Source organism: Eretmochelys imbricata, chromosome 3, assembly GCF_965152235.1.
Source record: "Eretmochelys imbricata isolate rEreImb1 chromosome 3, rEreImb1.hap1, whole genome shotgun sequence".
NCBI lineage: Eukaryota > Metazoa > Chordata > Testudines > Cheloniidae > Eretmochelys > Eretmochelys imbricata.
In genome coordinates this window covers 79,962,703-79,988,601 of record NC_135574.1, presented here as the reverse complement: position 1 = coordinate 79,988,601, position 25,899 = coordinate 79,962,703, and positions in this window count along the sequence as shown.

The window sequence follows — 25,899 nt, the reverse complement described above, 5'->3', positions numbered from 1 at the left end:
CTGAGTGGGCTCCATGCTTGCCGTGGTATGACGTCTGCACAGGTAACTCAGGAAAAAAGGCGCGAAACGATTGTCTGCCCTTGCTTTCACGGAGGGAGGGAGGGAACGGGGGCCTGACGATATGTACCCAGAACCACCCGCGACAATGTTTTAGCCCCATCAGGCATGAGGCATTCTCAACTCAGAATTCCAATGGGCAGCGGAGACTGCGGGAACTGTGGGATAGCTACCCACAGTGCAACGCTCCGGAATTTGACGCTTGCCTGGGTACTGTGGAAGCGCTCCGCCGAGTTAATGCACTTAGAGCATTTTCTGTGGGGACACACACACTCGAATATATAAAACCGATTTCTAAAAAAACGACTTCTATAAATTCGACCTTATTCCGTAGTGTGGACATACCCTTAGGCATGGTGGGAATGTCAAAGTTGGAGTGCCAGCCTTAGTGTTGATTTTGCTGGCTTTCATTTGTCTGATCCACAACAGTAATAAACGCCTCTGTGTTTTAGACTATGACTTAATGTTTCCTTTAGTTTATTCCTCTTTGTTAATATAAATCCTTTGGGGGTTTAATTTAAAGTAATTCATAAATCCTAACATAAGTAATTTAGGATTCTTTGAAGAAAATGGTAGCTATGTTTAATCCTATAATACATTCCTCAATCATTACAGAGCTTAAAGGGTATAGCAGCCTTAGACAGAAAGCGTTATGATGAGTCTGAATAGTACATGTAGGGCAGGGAGAAGTGAGAATAGCACAACAGATGGATTAAAAAAAAGCCCAATAAATATGTATTTAGTTATTTATTACATAATAAATTATGTATTGACATAGGAAATTACATGATAATTTTCTGTTTGAAATGTTACAAAAGTAAATTGGTTTCCAGCTAAAAGGTAGCACGGAATAGTGGTTTTGTGTTTCTGTCATGACATTTAACTCATTAGCGTGCAGGTGCGCTGCCTGGGCTTCATGCAATAACTGTCTTCTTTCACTGTGTTTACAGATAATCCAGCAAGTTTTTAGGCCAAATGGCTTTCTGAATATGAGCCCACAAAGCATTGAATGAGATGGTGTACTGCTCTGGGAGATTCCAGCGCAGTTCAGCCACAAGGTGAATATCCATAACAGCATTAAAAAGAACAATGACTCAAAATTGTTCATAATTTATAATTGTAATAATTAATAGTGACTAACCCTGCAGTTACTAATTAATTTTTTGCTATATTTAAAATTAACTCTGTTGTCAACAACTGATCCGTGGGTGATAGGGATTAACATTGTACTTGTGAGTTCCTGGTTTACTAAACACTGTAATTTATTCTGCTTCATGTCTTGTGTTTTGTGTGTGAAATAAGAAGTCCTCCAGTTCCCTTTTGTAGAGGCAGAGGGCTATGAGCAGAATGGAACCATTGTGATTCTGCTTGTGGGGGCCTCCCCCTAGCTGAGATGTCAGAAGATAAGAGCTATACCCCTCAGAACTCCATGGAGGCTCATAATATGGTGGTATGGGGTGGAGAGAAGTAGCATTTTGGCCAGTGACCCACAACTAGTAGAGTGAAATGATGGTGTGGTATTGGCCTGGACAAAAAAAGATCTGGATTTAGATGCTGAGTCTGCTTCAGACTTCCTGTGTGACCTTGGGCAAATCATTTAGGCCCAGATTCCCAAAGTTGTTTAGGTGGCTGACTCCCATTGAAATAATCGATTTAACTGAACTAATTGATTTCAATGGGAGTTAGGTGCCTAAGCAGCTTTGAGGATCTGGGCTTAAGTCTCTCTCTTTGTCAGTTCCCCATCTGTAAAATGGGGATAATAACTAGGATTGCCAACATTGTATTTCAAAAATAAGGGACTGTTTCCTTAGCACCCCGGCCCCACCCTTCGGCCAGATATTATTGTTATTATTATTAACTATTATTATTATTTATTTTATTTAATAATAAACAGTACTCACCTACATTTGCCAGGGGTACTTATTGCCACTTTTTGGAGCAGTCAGCAACTCCTGAACTTGTTGTACAGACATTAAAAAATAAGGGATGTCTCTTGTAATAAGGGACTGCTGGCAACTCTGATAATAACACTTCCTTTTGCTCACCCTTTGTCTGCCTTGTCTATTTAAATTGTAAGCTCGTCTATGCAGGGACTGTCTTTTACTACTTTGTGTGGGCAGTACCTAACACAATGAGCTACAATCTTGGTTCAGACTTCTAGGCAATACTTTTATACAAATAATAAATAAAAATAACCACAAAGAACTACAGGGTAGCTCCTCTATAGCCTCTCATCACCTCCCCCTTGACATTCAGAATGGTTAACAGAAAATGTACAGCTGATATCCCAACACCGCAGCAAAAGCTGCACAGCCAGGGAGAGGATTCAGTCCCCACCCCCCCACCACTGAGAACCCCTGCAGAAAACTTCTTTCTCTTGGGCTTTCTGCTGAGGTTGAGGATTTGACCCAATTGTTAAGTCTGCTGCAGCGCTATAAACATTTGCAGTGAACGTGTAATATGCTGCAGTGTATAGGACAAAAGAAATGGGGCAGAGGGTCTAGCAAAAAAAAAAAAAGAGATCTAACAACTGTTCGGTGGTTTTCATGCACGATTTGTTTGGTAAGGTTATCAGAAAAGTCAATACAAGTGTGCTCTGAAAACATAATATTAGTCAAACCTCTTGACAGGTATCTCACAGAGCAAATCAGTTGAAGTTCATTCTAAGCTGACCAGAAAATTTCCATTGCTTCTGAAGGTAGAAACACCTCTTCACACTGGGTGTGTTTTATGAGCCTACCAGCCCAGTAAGCTGTTCACATTGGTGCTGCTCCCCGATGAAAAGACCTCACATTTGGAAACATATACGGGACTTCTCGCCTCTGCAATGTGCCAATCTGGCACTCTTTTAAAGTGGGTGAATGAATAGTCCTCCAGTAAGATTTTAGTGCTCATGAAAGATGCCAGAATGAAAACACTGGAGGCTGAAGTTCTCTGCTTAGCCACACAATATGTACAGTATGGGCAGCAGCAATGCAATCTTGCCATGCAGCCCTGCCTATGTTGTCTCAGCGCGCCTCTGTTTGAAGACAACAGTGACAGAGTAGTTCAGATTCCATTTCCATTCAGTTTCTCTGCTTTGATGAAGCTGTCCTTGTGGATCCTAATTGTGATGGGGCTTCCCATGAGGCTGATACCTGACCCATAGAAACTGGAACAAGACAACTAGACAATGCTAAGATGGTAATGACTTTAAAATTGCTACTAGCCTTAGCCAAACTTCAGGCCACGAAACTGTAAATGAAAGGATTTGTAGTCAGTCCCTGGAGAAGTCCAATTGCCGGATGTAAAAGTTTTAATTAGCTATTTAGCAACCTTTGTAACCTGGAGGGATTACTGAGCAGAAACAAAACACAGCAACAGGCAGTGATGTCTGTTAAGACCAGGAGAATCTTTATATATTAGCCCACATCAAAACAAAGAGGAAAACAAAAACTACCTCAGGCTGTGTCATAAATATAAAGGGAAGGGTAAACCCCTTTGAAATCCCTCCTGGCCAGGGGAAAGCTCCTCTGACCTGTAAAGGGTTAAGAAGCTAAAGGTAACCTCGCTGGCACCTGACCAAAATGACCAATGAGGAGACAAGATACTTTCAAAAGCTGGGAGGAGGGAGAGAAACAAAGGGTCTGGGTCTGTCTGTAATCTTCTTGGCTGGGGATAGACCAGGAATGGAGTCTTAGAACTTTTAGTAAGTAATCTAGCTAGGTATGCGTTAGATTATGATTTCTTTAAATGGCTGAGAAAAGAATTGTGCTGAATAGAATAACTATTTCTGTCTGTGTATCTTTTTTGTAACTTAAGGTTTTGCCTAGAGGGGTTCTCTATGTTTTTGAATCTAATTACCCTGTAAGATATCTACCATCCTGATTTTACAGGGGGGATTTCTTTATTTCTATTTACTTCTATTTTTTATTAAAAGTCTTCTTGTAAAAAACTGAATGCTTTTTCATTGTTCTCAGATCCAAGGGTTTGGGTCTGTGATCACCTATGCAAATTGGTGAGGCTTTTTATCCAACATTTCCCAGGAAAGGGGGGGTGCAAGTGTTGGGAGGATTGTTCATTGTTCTTAAGATCCAAGGGTCTGGGTCTGTAGTCACCTAGGCAAATTGGTGAGGCTTTTTACCAAACCTTGTCCAGGAAGTGGGGTGCAGGGTTTTGGGAAGTATTTTGGGGGGAAAGACGCGTCCAAACAGCTCTTCCCCAGTAACCAGTATTAGTTTGGTGGTGGTAGCAGCCAGTCCAAGGACAACGGGGGGAATATTTTGTACCTTGGGGAAGTTTTGACCTAAGCTGGTAAAGATAAGCTTAGGAGGTTTTTTTCATGCAGGTCCCCACATCTGTACCCTAGAGTTCAGAGTGGGGGAGGAACCTTGACATGGTGGCATAGCGGTGGGATTAACCTGAAATCATTTTGAGATCCAGTTGAGATTTTTTGAACTAGAAATACAGATTTTAAAAAGGAAATTTTTTTTTCCTTTGGAAAGCAGCTGAAACTGAAAGCTGAAACTGTGGCCAAGCAGAGACAAAAGGGGATTATCTTTGTGAATTGCAGGTTTTCTTTGTCTGGAGGCAGGGTACTTAACTCCTGCAGGGAAATTCACAGTCTTCCAACCCAGAGTTTTTTTTTCTTTTCTTCCTAAAAGTAAATAGGGGGTGTGTGTTCTACCCATTTGCTTTTTCTTTGGGCTGGGTAAGCAGGTTTCCAAGTAGTTGGAGGTTTTTTGCTTTAATTTGGGCCCAGAGCAGAGACAAGGGAATTGTCTTTTTCTGTAGGCTGACAATCACTATCAGAGAATAGATATTCTATTCCAGCACAGCAAAATTTTACAGCCAAGTTTTGTTTGTTTATTTCTAAACCTCGGGTGTAAAGTTAGTTAAAAACAGAGAGGTTAGAATGACCAAATCCTCAGCTCGACTACAGCTGGAATTAGCCAAATTTCAGGCTGAGGAAAAACAAAGGGAACATGAAAGACAGATAGAACTCATGCGGCTGGAGAAGGAGGTACAGGAGGCTGCCCACAAGAGGGAAATGGAGGCAAGGAAGCATGTGGAGGAGGAGAAGGAAAAAGAGAGGAAGCATGTGGAGGAGGTGGAGAGGATAAAGGCCCAGCAGAATATACCAACAAACTCTAGCAATTCTTCTCCAGGTACCACTTCCCATCCCAGAAAGTTCCCCACCTACAAGGCAGGTGATGATACTGAGGCCTTCTTAGAAAACTTTGAAAGGGCCTGCCTTGGGTACAACATCTCTACTGACCAATACATGGTAGAGCTGAGGCCGCAGCTCAGTGGACCCTTAGCTGAGGTGGCAGCTGAAATGCCTAAAGAACACATGAACAAGTATGAACTGTTTAAATCCAAGGCGAGAGTCAGAATGGGGATAACACCCGAGCAGTCTCGTCGGAGGTTCAGAGCCCTAAGGTGGAAACCAGACATGTCATTTACCCGACATGCCTACCACATTGTGCAACATTGGGATGCCTGGATATCAGGAGCAAGTGTTGAATCTCCAGTAAATTTGCCCTTCCTAATGCAAATGGAACAATTCTTAGAGGGTATTCCTGAGGAAATAGAAAGATACATCCTAGATGGGAAACCCAAAACTGTAATCGAGGCAGGAGAGATTGGAGCCAGATGGGTGGAGGTGGCAGAGAAGAAGAAAACTGGTCGCAGTTGGAGCGGAGACCAGAAGGGACCACCCCAGACCACACCCTATTACCGGGGGCCGCCCAAAGCCCCACCTACCTCCCAAAGAACCCTCCAGACCCCTTATCGTCCCACCACCCCGTTCTCCAGCAACCCTCCTCGCCCCAGTGACCCGTCAGCTGGACGATGTTTTAAGTGTAACGAGCTGGGGCATGTGAAGGCCAACTGCCCCAAGAACCCCAACAGATTACAGTTCATTGCACCGGAATCACACCAGAGGTCCACAGGCCCAGATACCTCCCAGATACCCTTGGAGCGGAGGGAAACTGTGAGTGTGGGCGGGAAGAAGGTCACCGCGTGGAGGGACACCGGAGCACAAGTGTCAGCTATCCATGCTTCCTTAGTGGACCCCAATTTAATCAACCCAGAGATCCAAGTGACGATTCAACCCTTCAAGTCCAACTCTTTCGATTTGCCTACAGCCAAGTTGCCTGTCCAGTACAAGGGCTGGTCAGGAATGTGGACTTTTGCAGTCTATGATGATTATCCCATCCTCATGCTGTTGGGGGAAGACTTGGCCAATCATGTGAAGCAGGCCAAGAGGGTGGGAACGGTCACCCGCAGCCAGGCTAAACAAGCCGTGAGGCCTAGCTCTGTTCCGGAAACTTCTATCAGGACCCAGTCAGAGGCGATGGACCCGGACCCCAGGCCAATGTCTGCAACAGCAGTAGTGGATCCAGTCCCAGAGACCCAGACGGAACCAGTCCCAGAACCGGAACCAGCCGAACAACCAACACCAGACCCCGTGTCAGCACTGAATCCAGTACTTGCAACCTCAACACCAGAGGGCCCCACCGAACCTGAACTGGCAGCAGCCGATAACCCTACACAAGAGGCTCAGCCGGAGCCTGAATCCCAACATAGTGCACCAGCGGAGAGCGGTTCACAGTCAACAGAAACAGCTCCATCCCCTATATCGCTTCCAGAGGGACCAAGCCTAGGTCCACAATCCAATGAGGGACTGATGTCTCCAGCATCAAGGGAACAGTTCCAGACGGAACAGGAAGCAGATGAAAGCCTCCAGAGAGCTTGGACGGCGGCACGGAGCAACCCACCGCCTCTCAGCTCTTCTAATCGATCCAGGTTTGTTGTAGAAAGAGGACTTTTATACAAGGAAACTCTTTCTGGTGGACACCAGGAAGACTGGCATCCTCAGAGACAGTTGGTAGTTCCAACTAAATACCGGGCCAAGCTCTTGAGCTTAGCCCACGATCACCCTAGTGGCCATGCTGGGGTGAACAGGACCAAAGACCGTTTGGGGGGGTCATTCCACTGGGAGGGAATGGGCAAGGATGTTTCTACCTATGTCCAGTCTTGTGAGGTGTGCCAAAGAGTGGGAAAACCCCAAGACCAGGTCAAAGCCCCTCTCCAGCCACTCCCCATCATTGAAGTTCCATTTCAACGAGTAGCTGTGGATATTCTGGGTCCTTTTCCGAAAAAGACACCCAGAGGAAAGCAGTACATACTGACTTTCATGGATTTTGCCACCCGATGGCCAGAAGCAGTAGCTCTAAGCAACACCAGGGCTAAAAGTGTGTGCCAGGCACTAGCAGACATTTTTGCCCGGGTAGGTTGGCCCTCCGACATCCTCACAGATGCAGGGACTAATTTCCTGGCAGGAACTATGAAAAACCTTTGGGAAGCTCATGGGGTAAATCACTTGGTTGCCACTCCTTACCACCATCAAACAAATGGCATGGTGGAGAAGTTTAATGGAACTTTGGGGGCCATGATACGTAAATTCGTAAATGAGCACTCCAATGATTGGGACCTAGTGTTGCAGCAGTTGTTCTTTGCCTACAGAGCTGTACCACACCCCAGTTTAGGGTTTTCCCCATTTGAACTTGTATATGGCCGTGAGGTTAAGGGGCCATTGCAGTTGGTGAAGCAGCAATGGGAGGGATTTACACCTTCTCCAGGAACTAACATTCTGGACTTTGTAACCAACCTACAAAACACCCTCCGAACCTCTTTAGCCCTTGCTAGAGAAAACTTACAGGATGCTCAAAAAGAGCAAAAAGCCTGGTATGATAAACATGCCAGAGAGCGTTCCTTCAAAGTAGGAGACCAGGTCATGGTCTTAAGGGCGCTCCAGGCCCATAAAATGGAAGCATCGTGGGAAGGGCCATTCATGGTCCAGGAGCGCCTGGGAGCTGTTAATTATCTCATAGCATTCCCCACCTCCAACCGAAAGCCTAAGGTGTACCATATTAATTCTCTAAAGCCCTTTTATTCCAGAGAATTAAAGGTTTGTCAGTTTACAGCCCAGGGAGGAGATGACGCTGAGTGGCCTGAAGGTGTTTACTACGAAGGGAAATGTGCTGGTGGTGTGGAAGAGGTGAACCTCTCCATGACCCTTGGGCGTATGCAGCGACAGCAGATCCAGGAGCTGTGCACTAGCTATGCGCCAACGTTCTCAGCCACCCCAGGACTGACTGAACGGGCATACCACTCCATTGACACAGGTAATGCTCACCCAATTAGGGTCTACCCTTACCGGGTGTCTCCTCAAGCTAAAACTGCTATAGAACGGGAGATCCAGGATATGTTACAGATGGGTGTAATCCGCCCCTCTGAAAGTGCATGGGCATCTCCAGTGGTTCTAGTTCCCAAACCAGATGGGGAAATACGTTTTTGCGTGGACTACCGTAAGCTAAATGCTGTAACTCGCCCAGACAACTATCCAATGCCCCGCACAGATGAACTATTAGAGAAACTGGGACGGGCCCAGTTCATCTCTACCTTGGACTTAACCAAGGGGTACTGGCAGGTACCGCTAGATGAATCTGCCAAGGAAAGGTCAGCCTTCATCACACATCTCGGGCTGTATGAATTTAATGTACTCCCTTTCGGGCTGCGAAATGCACCCGCCACTTTCCAAAGACTTGTAGATGGTCTCCTAGCGGGATTAGGAGAATATGCAGTCGCCTACCTTGACGACGTGGCCATATTTTCGGATTCCTGGGCAGACCACCTGGAACATCTACAAAAAGTCCTTGAGCGCATAAGGGAGGCAGGACTAACTGTTAAGGCTAAGAAGTGTCAAATAGGCCTAAACAGAGTGACTTACCTTGGACACCAGGTGGGTCAAGGAACTATCAGCCCCCTACAGGCCAAAGTGGATGCTATCCAAAAGTGGCGTGTCCCAAAGTCAAAGAAACAGGTTCAATCCTTCTTAGGCTTGGCCGGTTATTACAGACGATTTGTACCGCACTACAGCCAAATCGCTGCCCCACTGACAGACCTAACCAAAAAGAAACAGCCAAATGCTGTTCAGTGGACCGGAAAGTGTCATAAGGCCTTTAACAAGCTTAAAGCGACACTCATGTCTGACCCTGTACTAAGGGCCCCAGACTTTGACAAACCGTTCCTAGTAACCACAGATGCATCTGAGCGTGGTGTGGGAGCAGTTTTAATGCAGAAAGGACCTGATCAAGAATTCCACCCTGTAGTGTTTCTCAGCAAAAGACTGTCTGAGAGGGAAAGCAACTGGTCAGTCACTGAAAAAGAATGTTACGCCATTGTCTACGCTCTGGAAAAGCTACGCCCATATGTTTGGGGACGGCATTTCCACCTGCAAACCGACCATGCTGCACTGAAGTGGCTTCACACCGTCAAAGAAACTAACAAAAAACTTCTTTGGTGGAGTTTAGCTCTCCAAGATTTTGATTTCGACATCCAACACATCTCAGGAGCTTCTAACAAAGTGGCTGAAGCACTCTCCCATGAAAGTTTCCCAGAATCAACTGGTTAAAATCGTCCTTGAGATGTGGAAAATATTGTTAGTCTTTATGTACTTGGTAGTATATTTAGAGATGCATGTGTCTTATTAACTCTGTTTTTCCTAGAGCTCCAGGAAGAAATCCCAGCCAGTGTTTCACCCTAGCTGAGATTTGGGGGGCGTGTCATAAATATAAAGGGAAGGGTAAACCCCTTTGAAATCCCTCCTGGCCAGGGGAAAGCTCCTCTGACCTGTAAAGGGTTAAGAAGGTAACCTCGCTGGCACCTGACCAAAATGACCAATGAGGAGACAAGATACTTTCAAAAGCTGGGAGGAGGGAGAGAAACAAAGGGTCTGGGTCTGTCTGTAATCTTCTTGGCCGGGGATAGACCAGGAATGGAGTCTTAGAACTTTTAGTAAGTAATCTAGCTAGGTATGCGTTAGATTATGATTTCTTTAAATGGCTGAGAAAAGAATTGTGCTGAATAGAATAACTATTTCTGTCTGTGTATCTTTTTTGTAACTTAAGGTTTTGCCTAGAGGGGTTCTCTATGTTTTTGAATCTAATTACCCTGTAAGATATCTACCATCCTGATTTTACAGGGGGGATTTCTTTATTTCTATTTACTTCTATTTTTTATTAAAAGTCTTCTTGTAAAAAACTGAATGCTTTTTCATTGTTCTCAGATCCAAGGGTTTGGGTCTGTGGTCACCTATGCAAATTGGTGAGGCTTTTTATCCAACATTTCCCAGGAAAGGGGGGGTGCAAGTGTTGGGAGGATTGTTCATTGTTCTTAAGATCCAAGGGTCTGGGTCTGTAATCACCTAGGCAAATTGGTGAGGCTTTTTACCAAACCTTGTCCAGGAAGTGGGGTGCAGGGTTTTGGGAAGTATTTTGGGGGGAAAGACGCGTCCAAACAGCTCTTCCCCAGTAACCAGTATTAGTTTGGTGGTGGTAGCGGCCAGTCCAAGGACAACGGGGGGAATATTTTGTACCTTGGGGAAGTTTTGACCTAAGCTGGTAAAGATAAGCTTAGGAGGTTTTTTTCATGCAGGTCCCCACATCTGTACCCTAGAGTTCAGAGTGGGGGAGGAACCTTGACAGGCTGAAAGAAAAGGAGGACTTGTGGCACCTTAGAGACTAACCAATTTATTTGAGCATAAGCTTTTGTGAGCTACAGCTCACTTCATCGGATGCATTCAGTGGAAAATACATTGGGGAGATTTATATACACAGAGAACATGAAGCAATGGGTGTTACCATACACACTGTAACGAGAGTGATCAGGTAAGGTGAGATGTTACCAGCAGGAGAGCTGGGGGGGGCAAGGGGGGACCTTTTGTAACGATAATCAAGGTGGGCAATTTCCATCCCTCAGAGCGTAAGGCCCCGATTCAGCAAGGCACTCAAGCCTGTGCACAACTTTAAATTGACCCATTGACTTCAGTGGCATCTGTTTAAGTAGCTTGTTGAACCAGGGCTTAAGTAGGGGGCCTTGGCTTTCCATCATGAATTGTTAATATTTGTATTATATTAATGCTTAGAGACTGAGGTTGGGGTCCCACTGTATGAGGCACCGTACAGCATGACCTAAAAGAGTATCTGCCTTGAACAGCATAAAGTACACAAAACAGACAGAAGGTGGGAAAAAGTAAGTGCCATTATCCCCATTTATCAGATGGGGAACTGAGGCACAGAGAGGTGCAATGACATGTACAAAGTGACACAGGAAATCTCTGGCAGAGCAAGGAAATGAATTCAGTTAAGAACAGAGTGAAATTTTTAATCTCAACTTTTTTTGGCAAAAAATGCAGATTCATCAACACTGAAACTTTTGTGAATTCATGTTGATTTTGTTGAGTTGTTCATGTAACCCTCCCATACGTCTGTCCCCTCACTCCCCTCAAAATTCTCAAAGTCAAAATGTTTCATTTTGTCATTTTTTACATGAAATGATTTGAGTGTTTGATTTTTGCCTCTGTCTTCACGAACAAGGTCAGCTCCCAGACTGCTGCACTGGGCAGCACAGCATGGGGAGGAGGTGACTAGCCCACTGTGAAAAAAGAAGTGGTTCGGGACTATTTAGAAAAGCTGGATGAGCACAAGTCCATGGGGCCAGATGCGCTGCATCCGAGAGTGCTAAAGGAGTTGGCAGATGTGATTGCAGAGCCATTGGCCATTCTCATTGAAAACTCATGGTGATCGGGGGAAGTCCCAGACGACTGGAAAAAGGCTAATGTAGTGCCCATCTCTTAAAAAGGGAAGAAGGAGGATCCTGGGAACTACAGGCCAGTCAGCCTCACCTCAGTCCCTGGAAAAATCATGGAGCAGGTCCTCAAGGAATCAATTCTGAAGCACTTAGAGGAGAGAAAAGTGATCAGGAACAGTCAGCATGGATTCACCAAGGGCAAGTCATGCCTGACTAATCTAATTGCCTTCTATGACAAGATAACTGGCTCTGTGGATGAGGGGAAAGCAGTGGACTTGTTGTTCCTTGACTTTAGCAAAGCTTTTGACATGGTCTCCCACAGTAATCTTGCCAGTAAGTTAAAGAAGTATGGGCTGGATGAATGGACTATAAGGTGGATAGAAAGCTGGCTAGATTGTCGGGCTCAACGGGTAATGATCAATGGCTCCATGTCTAGTTGGCAGCCAGTATCAAGTGGAGTGCCCCAAGGGTCGGTCCTGGGGCCGGTTTTCTTCAATATCTTCATTAATGATCTGGAGGATGATGTGGATTGCACCCTCAGCAAGTTTGCAGATGACACTAAACTGAGAGGAGAGGTAGATACACTGGAGGGTAGGGATAGGATACAGAGGACCCTGGACAAATTAGAGGATTGGGCCAAAAGAAATGTGATGAGGTTCAACAAGGACAAGTGCAGAGTCCTGCACTTAGGACGGAAGAATCCCATGCACCGCTACAGGCTAGGGACCGAATGACTAGGCAGCAGTTCTGCAGAAAAGGACCTAGGGGTTACAGTGGACGAGAAGCTGGATATGAGTCAACAGTGTGCCCTTGTTGCCAAGAAGGCCAATGGCATTTTGGGATTTATAAGTAGGGGCATTGCCAGCAGATCGAGGGACGTGGTCGTTCCCCTCTATTCGACATTGGTGAGGCCTCATCTGGAGTATTGTGTCCAGTTTTGGGCCCCACACTACAAAAAGGATGTGGAAAAATTGGAAAGAGTCCAGCGGAGGGCAACAAAAATTATTAGGGGACTGGAGCACATGACTTATGAGGAGAGGCTGAGGGAACTGGGATTGTTTAGTCTGCAGAAGAGAAGAATGAAGGGGAATTTGATAGCTGCTTTCAACTACCTGAAAGGGGGTTCCAAAGAGGATGGATCTAGACTGTTCTCAGTGGTAGCAGATGACAGAACGAGGAGTAATGGTCTCAAGTTGCAGTGGCGAAGGTTTAGGTTGGATATTAGGAAAAACTTTTTCACTAGGAGGGTGGTGAAACACTGGAATGCGTTACCTAGAGAGGTGGTGGAATCTCCTTCCTTAGAAGTTTTTAAGCTTTGACCAGGGGGTGACCTCCTGAGGTCCCTTCCAACCCTGATATTCTATGATTCTATGATTTGAAATTACTTTTCATTTCAAAATCTTCTTCAGTTTTATCGGAAAAATAAAGTTAAAAATCGCTCAATCAAAATGAAATGCTTTGACCCAAAAAGAATTTTTTTGACTTTTCAGGTTTCAGAGTAACAGCCGTGTTAGTCTGTATTCGCAAAAAGAAAAGGAGTACTTGTGGCACCTTAGAGACTAACCAATTTATTTGAGTATGAGCTACAGCTCACGAAAGCTCATACTCAAATAAATTGGTTAGTCTCTAAGGTGCCACAAGTACTCCTTTTCTTTTTGACTTTTCAATTTGCCAAAAATTTCCAAAAAATTCCATTTTTGTGTTGATCCAAAATTACTTTTTTTCAGAGTAACCAGTGAACTGAAAAATCAGTTATTAGAATAGCTCTGCTTCCCATCTCCTGAGACCTGGTTCTGATCCTTAACCATCTGATCTTCTTTTCCATAGATATTCTTATCTTTCTGTCTATCCAGAAGCCTTTCCCTAAACATGTGAGCCAGAGGAAGGGAAAGGGAAGATGAAGTTTAACCCATTGTGTACTGGGGACGAGGAAATGCTTTTATGCCCTGTCATAGGATTTATATGGAAACTTGAATATTCAAGAGTAAATTCGGTGAAACATATTTTCATATAACAAACTTATACAAGTTTCACAAAAAACAACAACTTTTTTTTGGTCTATGAATTTAGATAATTGTGATTGATCAAATCCTTGTGTATCAGCTATAGGGTGACCAGGTATCAAGTGTGGGTGAGGAATAATAGGATCCTTTATGAGACAAAGCCCCAGATATTGGGACTGTCCCTTTAAAATCGGGACATCTGATCACCCTAATCAGCTAATCTGTAAATCCTCTTTTTCACAGCACAGAGACTCAAACCAAACCAAGCAGTGTTTGAGTAATTAAATGTAAGTCAGAGCAGCAGTAATAAGGAAAAAGAAAACACTGGGTAAGATTTTTGAAAAGAAAAAGGTATAATTACTTCAGCCGAAGGGCAGCAATAATACAGATGCTGAAAGTATATGAGAATTTTATGTGCTTATTGACTCAGTCATTCACAAAAAAAGTCATTATCGTAGCAAATGCCATGACACAATGGTAATCAAGCTACTGTACTGTACCTCTCAGACACAAAGCACCTTTTGATTGAAAATCAAAGGCACTTTATAGAATATTTAAAGAAAGTACATTACAGTACGTGTGATAAGGACACACTAAGGTTCCCTCTTGCTTTTTATAACATCTAAAGTCACCGATTTTTTTTTAAAAAAATCTGTCTTTTCTTGTAAAATTACCTATATTCATGCCTATGGAAGCTCAGTGAGTCAGCCATGAAACTAGTGTTAAATCTGGAAGGTGTACCCAGACCAGGCATTCCAAACCTCCTCAACATTGCAAAATAAAGTGAGGAAATGACAAAATTAAGGGTGTCTGTGTACCCTTAACTCTGCCCCTTGTAGCAGAATTATTATATGTGTTCAGACACCATAATTTCTTCAAGATCTCTGCTGGACAAAGACTGAGGGAACTCCAACTGGAGCACCTCTGTTAATAGCAGTTGCAGCAGTATCCTTGCGCAGAAAGAGTATATGTCTACACTGCAATTAAAAACCCATGACTGGACCATGCCAGCTGACTCGGGATTGCAGGGTTTGGGTGTAGGTTAGGGTGACCAGATAGCAAGTGTAAAAAATGAAGACAGGGTGTGGGGGGCAATAGGTGCCTATATAAGAAAAAGCCCCCAAAATCGGGACTGTCCCTATAACATCGGGACATCTGGTCAGCCTAGTGTAAATGTTCAGGCTCAAGCTGTAGCCCAAGCTCTGGGACTCTCCCACCTCATAGGGTCCTAGAGCCTAGGCTTCAGCCTGAACCCGAACATCCATACCACAATTAAACAGCCTTATAGCCCAAGCTCTGGGAGGCTGAGGCAGCTGCCACAGGCCACCCGTGGGTTTTGAATTGCCGTGTAGACAGACCCTGAGACTGTTTGTCAGCTAGGCAGACCTCAGGCCATTTTGGGATAATAGTTTAACACCAATACTTGAAATTCTTCCCGGAAACTCATAGGTAGCCAGTGCTGATCGCTGAGTACAAGTGTTGTGTTTGTGCCAAGAAACACCACTTAGTGCAGAATATAGCAGCTTTCTTATCTTCAGCTTCTGTGCGTATTTCATATAGAGTGTGAAGCAGTAGTTTAATCTAGAGGCAATAAAGTTTTGGATGTTGGGACCAAGGTCCACACTTGAGAAAAAGTTTCAATCTGCTTGTCACAAGCACCTGGGAAAACAATCATGGTCACATGGTTTTATTGTCTAAAATCAGCTGGGATTCTTACCAGCCTCCCAAATTGTGAACTCTGGTGAGAACTGACAGACCATACGCCAATTATGGGAGTTTTAATGCCTTCTCTGTCCTCTCTTATTGGCTTTTTCTTCCAAACCATCATAATCACCTCAGTCTTAACTGGATGTGAAAAATTATCTCTGAAGGTGAAAACCTAGTGAATTAATCTATTGTGCCACTAGGAGCCAAATTATAGATATCGGAGTCTAATTGTCTGTCCATTAAAAGGTCAATGATGTATATTAAATCTGCTCAAGCATTAGAAAAAGCAAAAACCCGTTGTACATAGCAGTTTACCCAGATTCATGCAAGTAAAAAAAATTGTGTTACTGTAGCTCCATGTTTTCAATTTAGAAGTCAGCTGCTGATGCTTACACATCTTTAGCTGTGGAGGTATGTTACTTTCCCAACTGGCATGCTATGGAAGCAGAAGATCATATAGCCATAGCTCTTAGCAAGGGCCATAGTGGCTAAACTTCATGGCCTTTAGAACTCATAATCATACTCTCTTTGGATGTAATGGCAATATCTAATGACTAAAATCATTTTTATCTTGATCATAAAAATCGTAGGCTGTTTATTAGATCATTTTAAGGTGCAGTAGGTTATTCAGTCACAAGGGTGCCGAGCAGGCATGAAACCGATTTTTTTTTTAATGTATCAATTTTAACATCTCCTGTATCTATGAATAACAGGTTCTCAGGTGAACTGCTGAGTATGTCACAGTAGGCCCAGTGGAGCTAAGTGTGCAAAGACAGTCTGAGCACATGCTGTAATGGATTTGACTTCAAAGAGCACTACAAAGAGAAATTGCAGATAACGATCTGAACTGACTCGTGAAGCTTGTAGCTCTAACTCCCTGGATACAAAAAGAAAACAGACTGGAGTGAACAAATCAGAACTATGAGAATGAATATAGGCTTAATTTTTGAAGTGACTATCGTAAAAGAAAAAAAAACACACAAGAATTGTACATGTTCCCCTCCTTGATTCCAACCACAAGTAACATGTATATATTTCCGGAAAGACATATGTAAGTAATCATATATACAAAATAAACGTTTGACATGTTAAATTCAATAATAGCATAATACGTAAATGCAGAGCAGACAAGATTCTGAACCCCTTCCCTTGGTGAGCATTTACTCTCATCAATGGGTTCATTGCATTGCAGTTCCTCCTCTTAGTTCCAAAGTGAGTAAAGGTTTCACAGTCTGGCCCTGTATCAATATATTGTTAAGTATTAATTGGTGTACAAAGTGTACAAAGATGACAAGTACAAACAGATCAGACAATAACCAATTAGAGATACATTTATTATTTGTATTCTAATAGAGCCTAGAGGCCGCAGCTAAGATCAGGGCGCCATTGTGCTAGGCACAGGACAAGCATATAGTGAAATAGCTCCTCCCTTGAAGAGCTTATGGTCTGAATTGACAAGCCAGACAAAGGACAGGAAGGGAAACCAAGGCACAGGGAGTCAAAATGACTTGTCCCAGTCACATAGCTGGTCAATGGCAGATCTAGAAATAAAACCCAGGTCTCCTAAATCCCAGTCCAGTGCCCCACAACATCATCCATACTGTATCCATTGAGGTTGTGGAGTGCCACTTAGTGTGTGTGTGTAGGGCATGGATTTACACCCCCTCCTGTTCCTCTCTCAAGTGCCCCCACCCACTAACAACTTGACCCCCTTTGGCCTAAGAGCCCCTACAACCAACCCTCCCAGGAGCTTCTGCTCTTGAGAGAGCCCCCGCATTGTCCCCTCCCAGAAGCCCCTGCCTCTCCCACTCCACTTCTTACCTTTCCTGTCCCTGCTAGCAAGCCTCACCCTTGGGTGACTGGTCAGTCCTGCTTCCCAGCTGGCTCTGTGACACTGAGAGGAACCACTGCAGTTTTGGCAGCAGGCGGGTGAGGTCCTGGGAGATGACATGCTGAGCACACAGAGTGAGAGCTGGGTGCCAGGTGCGGCATGCTTCAGGCTCTGATGTGCACAGCCCCGTCTGCGTGCAGCAAGAAAACCTGGCAAATTACATCTTTTGACTGGCAACTGGCAAGAAAATGGCCAGACTGGTCAAAAACCAGTCAAGTGGCAACCCTATTTTTCACGTAGATGCTTAAAAGCTGTTGGGCCATGGCTCAGATGACCCCCCCTACCCGCCCCAGCTTTGCAGCCTATGGTGTCCATTTCTTATTTTAAAGGAAGGGCTTGCTCCTCCCTTAGTCTGCCCATAATATTTTTATGAGCAAGACAACGTACTAGAAGAAGCTTTTGAGCAGTTCGGCTGGGATCAGAGACAGCTATGATCAAATGCTACTTGTTTTCTGCCTGTTGCGGTTATAAGCACGTGTGCGCACACACACACACACACACACACACACACACACACACAGAAAAGATACAATAAATGCTCTTGTACACTGCCAATCTGCTCTACAAAACACCAAGCCAAAGTCAAAATAAACCCTTAAAGAGAATCTAGACAGTCATGTATTTAGTTTTGATTTATTAAAATAGTTTTCAGACTGTAGTCTTATTTGTCCTGTGAGAGCTGCACTCTCCAGTAATGAGAGCATTGTATTTTCATGTGAGGCATTTTAGAGAGCATTTTTTTCCCTACCTCCAACAAGATGACAGGAATTTGTTCTTGTGTGATGATGCGCATGTTATTATAGCTGCTGTGCTAAACATATATTTATGAGCACGGCTGGCACCAACGCTCTGCCCTGTATTTTGCTGATTTTGTTACAAACCTCTCTATGACATTTTAAAACAAAAAATTTGTGATGCTCGTTCACTGAGATGGAATAAGTCATGCCTCCTCCCTCTGCGGTGGCCCGTCCCATATTATCCTCTTGCTCTTCCCTTTCCTAAATCTGTGATGCCAGGTGGAGGATGGAGACCAATTCTAGAGCTAAGATTCTAAACAAATTCATGAGATCCCAGAAGTTAAGGATGTTGATCTAGTAGCTATAATTCCGTCTCTAGATTAAGTGATTGGTTTTGGGTACTCAGCCTCTAAGATGTGTACTTCCATATAGCGATACACCCATCTCACAAGAGATTCCTCGGATTTGTGGGGAGCCAGGATCATTTTCTGTATTGAGTGTTCCCCTTTGGCCTCTCCTCTGCTTTGGGAGTGTTCTTGAAGGTTCTATTGGTAGTGATTGCTTATCTGCGTTGTCAGTCTCTCATGGTATTTCTGTACCTTGATAATTGACTACTTAAATGTTGATCCTACCAAGAGGTGTTGTCCGCCATAAGGACACCACTTTCTCTGTTTTTAGACCTGGTCCTTAGCTGGAAACAGGAAAATCCGCCCTAATGCCCATTCTGAACATTGAATTCATAGAGGCATCTGGATTCCTTGATGTCCAGGGCCTCTCTTCCCATGGACAGCTTCTGGACATTATTGAGCCTTGCCAAAACAATCCAGTACTGCCCCCACACCTCAGTCAGAAACTGTGTTTGACTTCTGGATCACATGGCTGCTTTCATTTTAGTGACAGAGCATGAGAAGTTAAGCTTCTGCTGTTTCTAGGGGTGGCTCAGACTGGTTTCCTTGCCAGACAATCTAGACAAGAAGGTGTTGATTCCCCAGCAGGTGAAGCATTCCCTAGACTGGTGCAAGATTCATCACAATGTAGGGGAGGAGGTCCCCTTCCACCAGCCAGCACCAGCAGTAACTGTAACCACTGATGCCTCTCTGTTGGATTGAGGGGGTTGCACCTCGGCTTTCTGACAGCAAAGGGCATATGGTCACCTCCATGTCAACCTTCTGTAGCTCAGAGCAGTCAGAAATTACTGCTCTCATTTCCTTCCTCTCATCAGACACAGATCCATCAGTGTCATGACAGACAATGTGACCTACAAGATTTATATCAACAGCAAGGGGTGGTGAGAGCCCCTTCCCTCTGCACCAAGGCAATAAAGTCATGAAATTCAAGCATAAAGCATCGCATAAGGATCTCAGCAATGTGTAACCCCTAAGGGATTATCTAGATTTTTGGGGCTCTGTGTGGTGGTAGCTCAGAGACAGGGAGGGTTGCCAATTTTCTAATTGCACAAAACTGAACACCTTCACTCCTTTCCTGAGGTCTTGCCCCTTCCACGAGGCCACGTCTGTGCTCACTCCATCCCCCCTCCCTCTGTCGCTCACTCTCCCCCACCCTCACTCACTTGCTCATTTTCACTAGGCTGGTGCAGGAGTGGGTGAGGGCTCTGGCTGGGGATGCAAGCTCCAATATAGGGACAGAAATGAGGGGTTCAGTGTCTGGGAGGGGGCTCTGGGCTGGAGCAGAGGGGTGGGCGGGGAGGGCTCTGGCTGAGGGTGCAGGCTCTGGGGTGGGGCTGGGGATGAGGGGTTTAGGGTGCAGGAGGGGGTTCCGAACTGGGGCAAGGGGTTGGGATGCACGAAGGGGTTCAGGGTCCGAATTCCAAGAGGGAGTTTGGATGTGGGAGAGGGCTAAAGGCTGAGGTAGGGGGTTGGGGAACAGGAGGGGGAGGGGGCATGGGCTCCAGGCAGCGCTTATCTCGGGCAGCTCCCCGGAAGAGACGACATGTCCCATGCTCTGGCTCCTATGCAGAGGCATGGCCAGGGAGATCTGCACACTGCCCTACCTGCAGGCACTGGCCCCCACAGCTTCCATTGGTCATTTTTTCCTGCCAATGGGATTGCGGAGCCAGCATTTGGGGCAAAGCCCCCTGGCCATCCCTGGGCCTAGGAGCCAGAGAGGGACATGTCGCCACTTCCAGGGAGCCACACAGAGCCAGATAGGGAACGTGCCCTCACTCTGCTGCACCGCCGACTGGACTTTTAACAGCTCAGTCAGCAGTGCTGACCGGAGTTGCCAGGGTCCCTTTTCGACTGGGTGTTCTGGTTGAAAACCAGACACCTGGCAACCCTAGACAGAGGCACACTGTCCCTGGTAAAAGTGGGGAGCCAAGAGCAGACTCAGAGTCTTCTTGGCAACCACGAGGGAGAGAGGAAAGACACTATCTAGAACAAAAGAGAACCCTGTTGGCTTGAGGAAGGATTTCAGGAGTGCCTACATGGAGGAGGGGGCAGAGTCAAACGATTTGACAAGTGAAAGCCTGGGAAGAAGAGCTAGCCTGACCAATAGGGAGGGAGATGCCCTTCCCTCATTGCTCAGGAGACGGGAGAAGCCAGTCTGGTAAAGGGCAGGACTGGCTGTGTAGAGAGCTGATGAGTCCCAAGCCCACATGCAAGGTTCTTTCTGAGTACTGGCCTCTAGAGACCTGAAAGCAAGATTCCTCAGCTTGGCCCTTTCCCTCTCCAAGGTGACTCCCAGTTTGTAGAGCTTTGTTGGGAAAACTTCCCCCAGTCAAGTTAGCCCTCCAGCTCCCTAGATGAGATCAGTCACCACATGGCAAGCTCTGCTTTGGTTGCTAGTCCAGGGCTTCCGTCTGCTGTGAGTGTGTCTGAGTGCTGGGGTGGGAGACTAAAGTTTGGATTTTAGTATAGTTTTGTAATATGCACCTTGAGCCTGCACCCCTTTGTGGTGAGAGGAAATCCTGGCACCAGAAGCAGCCTGACTCCTGCATAAAGAGGATGCCTACCAGCAATGATTGTTAGCCCTCTGCAGTGACTGAGGAGTCCAGAGTCATCTCAGAACTGAGGAGCATTCATGGAGTTTGTGAGTGTGCCATCTTTTAATTAGCTAGTCAGGAAAATTGTTTGGGAGTCCCCTTACTCCCTGAACTGTGCCCTCAACCAGGGGGTAAGGGTTGGGGATTTTTGGACAAACTGTTTTATGCTTTCCTTCTGATGCCTCTCATACTCAAAGTGATAAACAAGTTCAAGCAGGACAAGGTCAGAGTCATTCTGTTAGCCCCAATGTGGTCAAGGCAAATGTGGTTCCCTTATCTGTTTCATCTCACCCTCTATCCTCTGATGGATCTCCCAGCAATTCTTCAAGTTCTCTTCCAGGACACCTGACACATCCCAACTTGAGCATTCTTCCTCTCAAGGCATGGTTCCTGAATGGTTTGCAGGGCTAGAGTCATTCTGTTTTGCTCTGCAATAGTACAATACGTATTTTAAATAATAGAAAAGTTTCCACTGGGACTACTTATCTTAAAAAGTGGACAAGATTGGCCCTGGTCTCAATTCCACAATACTGCTCCTGAATATGCTCCACTTCTGCTCATTCTGGAGTACCTGCTACAGCTTAAGAAGTTAGGATTATTCCTTAATTCCATCAGAGTTCGTTTGGCAACCCTACCAACTTTTCAGATTTTAAAATTTTTATTAAAGCTAATGTTTAAAAATTATATAATACATAGGTTGAGAAAAGAGTGTCTGTACATTTGGGTATAGTGCTTAGGGCTTAGCTACACTTACATTTTATAGCACTCTAACTTGCTGGCTCAGGGGAGTGAAAAATTACCCCCTTAATGCAGCAAATTAGCTCTTTAAAACACTCTGGTGTAAACAGGCTCCGAGTGCTAGGAGCCACTCTCCCAGTGCTCGAAGCTAATCCCCTCATGAAGGTGGATTACCAGGAGTGCTGGGAGAGCTCTCTCCCAGCGCCCATGCACGACCACACTCACACTTCAAAGCGCTGCCGCGGGAGCACTCCCACAACAGTGCTTTGAAATTTCCCGTGTAGCCATGCCCTATGATTATCCACGAAAGCTTATGCTCAAATAAATTTGTTAGACTCTAAAGTGCCAAAAGTATTCTCCAGCACATCATCAAGGATCTACAACTATCCTAAAGAATGATCCCTCACTCCCACAGATCTTGGGAGACAGGCCAGTCCTCGTTTACAGCCAGCCCCCGAATCTGAAGCAAATACTCACCAGCAACCACACACCACGCAACAAAAACACTAACCCAGGAACCTATCCTTGCAACAAAGCCCATTGCCAACTCTGTCCTCATATCTATTCAAGGGACACCATCATAGGACCTAACCATATCAGCCACACCATCAGGGGCTCGTTCACCTGCACATCTACCAATGTGATATATGCCATCATGTGCCAGCAATGCCCCTCTGCCATGTACATTGGCCAAACTGGACAGTCTCTGCTCAAAAGAATAAATGGACACAAATCAGACGTCAAGAATTATAACATTCAAAAACCAGTCGGAGAACACTTCAACCTCCCTGGACACTCAATTACAGACCTAAAAGTGGCAATTCTTCAACAAAAAACCTGCAAAAACAGACTCCAACGAGAAACAGCAGAACTGGAATTAATCTGCAAATTGGACACCATTAAATTAGGCTTGAATAAAGACTGGGAGTGGATGAGTCATTACACTAACTAAAAACTATTTCCCCATGCTAATTCCCCCCCTACTGTTACTCGCACCTTCTGGTCAACTGTTTGAAATGGGCAATCCTGATTATCACTACAAACGTTTTTTTCTCCTGCTGATAGTAGCCCACCTTAATTGATTGGTCTCGTTAAGAGTTGGTATGGCAACCCCCATTTTTTCATGTTCCTTGTGTATGTATATATATATAATCTTCCTACTGTATTTCCCACTGCATGCATCTGATGAAGTGGGCTTTAGCCCACGAAAGCTTATGCTCAAATAAATTTGTGTCTCTAACAAGCCACAAGTACTCCTCATTCTTTCCACAAATACAAAGTTTGTTTTTAAAGACATAAGATACATCCAGTGCATAATCAGCAATAACCCAAATTTAGGTGAATGAATTTAAGAATGCAGTTTAGATATCTAGCATCCATATATTTGGGTACATTACTCACGAAAAAAAAATTATACACAGAGTTGGTGGCAGAAAGCAAAATATATCAATGAGTGAATATTGTCCCTCAGTAATTGAGAATTTAGGATAGGTTGTCCATTTAGAGAAAAAAGACAGTCCAACAGGAAAGCATTTGAGTTACTTTCCCGACTGCACTTCTCATTGGCACTCCAGCTCATCTCTCCTGGTATTGCTGATGTCCGGTGATGTGTTCTATGTCGATGTCCCTCGACCACCTGATGGCATCTGACACCAGGAGTTGCCGCATCAGCCGAGTGTAATGTTGACCAACTCCACATTCCCTCAGCACTTGCTCATTACTGGGATCCCATGCACCTAGGGCTCCGATGATCAGCACGTGAATTTGGACCTTGTAGTCCCCCAGCTCTCAGGATGTTGTCTAGAGGGGTGTATTTTTCCAGCTTTCAAGATCAGGTGTCGTGGAAAGCTGGGTTCCTGTTCTCAAAGGGCACTGTGACGTCCACCATGATGATCTTCTGGTCCTTGCTGGTGATGACGATGTCTGGTCTACTATTGAGAGGTTGTTTTTTTTGTTTGGTCACCCTGCAGATGTGAGATTCATAAAAGGTTTGGGGAATCTCTTCCTACACATAAAGGTCCCTAGCTCTGCTTGGGACCTGAGCTCAGTTCTCAGAAGCCTCTCAAAATCACTAATGGCCATCTGCTTCTTATTGAACTCATCAAGGAAAACAACCATTCTAGTGGTGATTAGTTTAGCTCACAGAGTTGGAGAGATTGGGCTCTTAATAGCAGACCCCACTTTCACAATGTTCTATAAAGATAAAACGTTTTTATGGCTGTAACCCAGATTTCTCCCTTAAGTAACTTCCAAATTTCACCTGAAATCAGAACATATGCCTGCCAGTTTTCTTTCTGAAGCTGCATACTTGTAAATGGGAGACTGTTCTTCACACTCTAAATGTCAGGAGGGCATTATCCTTCTATTAGGATAGAACTAAGCCATTTTATAAATCCAGTAAACTGTTTTGTTTGCAGACAGGTCAAAGTGTTCCACCCTTTGTACCCAGAGACTCTAAATGCATTTCCACATGTATTATAGTGTGCTACCAAGCTGTCAACATTCCACCACCATCAGCATTTTGGCATACTCAGCTAGATCACGATCTACGTCGATGACTCTCCTTACAAATATCCATATTTCAGAAATCTGCAGAGCTGCTACATGGTCTTTGGTACATACCTTCTTTATCTACTATGCCCTGGTTACTGCCTCCAGATCTGATGATGCAGTGCTGGACTCCATCCTCTCTTCAGGGCTGGACTCTATTCTGAAGTCGTTCCCACCACTGGGGACACTGCTATGTGCCGGCTCTTGGGCAACAGGGCCCCACCCCCTTCCCATTTCTGGCCAGCACTGGCTGTGTGCTGCAGTGGCCAGTGAGTACAGACAGGCGGCGGCCGGTTACATGTCGCCTCTGCTGCTGACCCATCGGCTCTTTATGCACTCCCCCTCTCGCTGTCCTCTCCCTGTTTTGCCTCTTCTCTCCCCCGCCCCAAAGCCGCACTGCTCCTCCATATCCTCCCCAGCAGAACACATCCCACTCCCAGCACTGTCAGCCAGCCCCTGGTCAGAGCACTCAGCACCCCAACAGCCTGGCCGGCAGGTTCCTTCCTTCCCTCACCTTCTCTGGCTGGGCTCATGCCGCGGGATAGCCTAAGACCCTCCAGCCTGGGGCGCTGGCCAGGAGGAGCCAAGTCCTGCATGTGCCAAAGCCCCGCACAGCGCTGCCACAGGTAAGCCTCTCCACCCCTCAGCTAAGCTCTGGAGTTGTGGCAGGGAAGCAATTTGCAGCCTGTTTATGCCCTGAACCTGCAGGCTTCACAGCAGCCCCTGGGGCAGGGGCTTAGCACCCTCTTCACCTGCCCCTCCCACCTACCCTGGGTCCTGCCCCTAGGGAGTGTGGGGCTGCTCCTTCCCGTAGGCACCCTTCCCTGCTGAGACACCTGTCTGACAGGGTTTGCTGAAGTCCCTGCTGTCAGGTTCCCTGGGCCCTGGAGCACCATGCATCCTTAGGGGTTAACACCTTCTTGCCCATGCTGTAGCCAGAGGCAGCTGGGTTATGTCAGTAGCCAGAGGCAGCCTGGTGGTTTTAGCTGACTTTCGACACTGTGCGGGCAAGAAGGGACAATCTGCTTCCAGCTACATGGGGTGGGGAGAAGAAGGGGAGGGAAGGGTGGAAAGATGAGCTCTGCAAAGACACGGACCAAGTCATTCCTTCCCGCCACATCCTCCCCTGCAGCTGGAAGCACTTCCCGTCCCTTCCCTCCCACACAGTGGTGGTGAAAGGATGCTACTGGCCACATTCTGGTGTGAACCCTGGCAGAGATGTGGGGAGGGAGGTCATGTGACCCTGTGTCTTCTGTCCCCCCACCCATGAGTTGCCTTGGGAAGACATGGTGCCAGGTAGCAGGAGAGGCAGGTCCATCCCAGGGTCCCAGCCAGGCATAGAGGGCGGAGAGCGCCAGGCAGGGAGGGTCACGTCAGTCAGTCACCTCCCTCCCCGGTTGTGTGATAGAGGTGTACAGGAGTGTGTATGTCACCTTTCCCCATGAAGGGTAGGTGTGGGGGGGTAGGCGTGTGTGTGTCAGCCCTCCCCATGTGAAACCTAAAGCTTTAAAGATAAGAAGGTAAATAAAAATAATCCAATTATGCAGTATTTCACTTTAACAGGGGCTCAGTGAACTT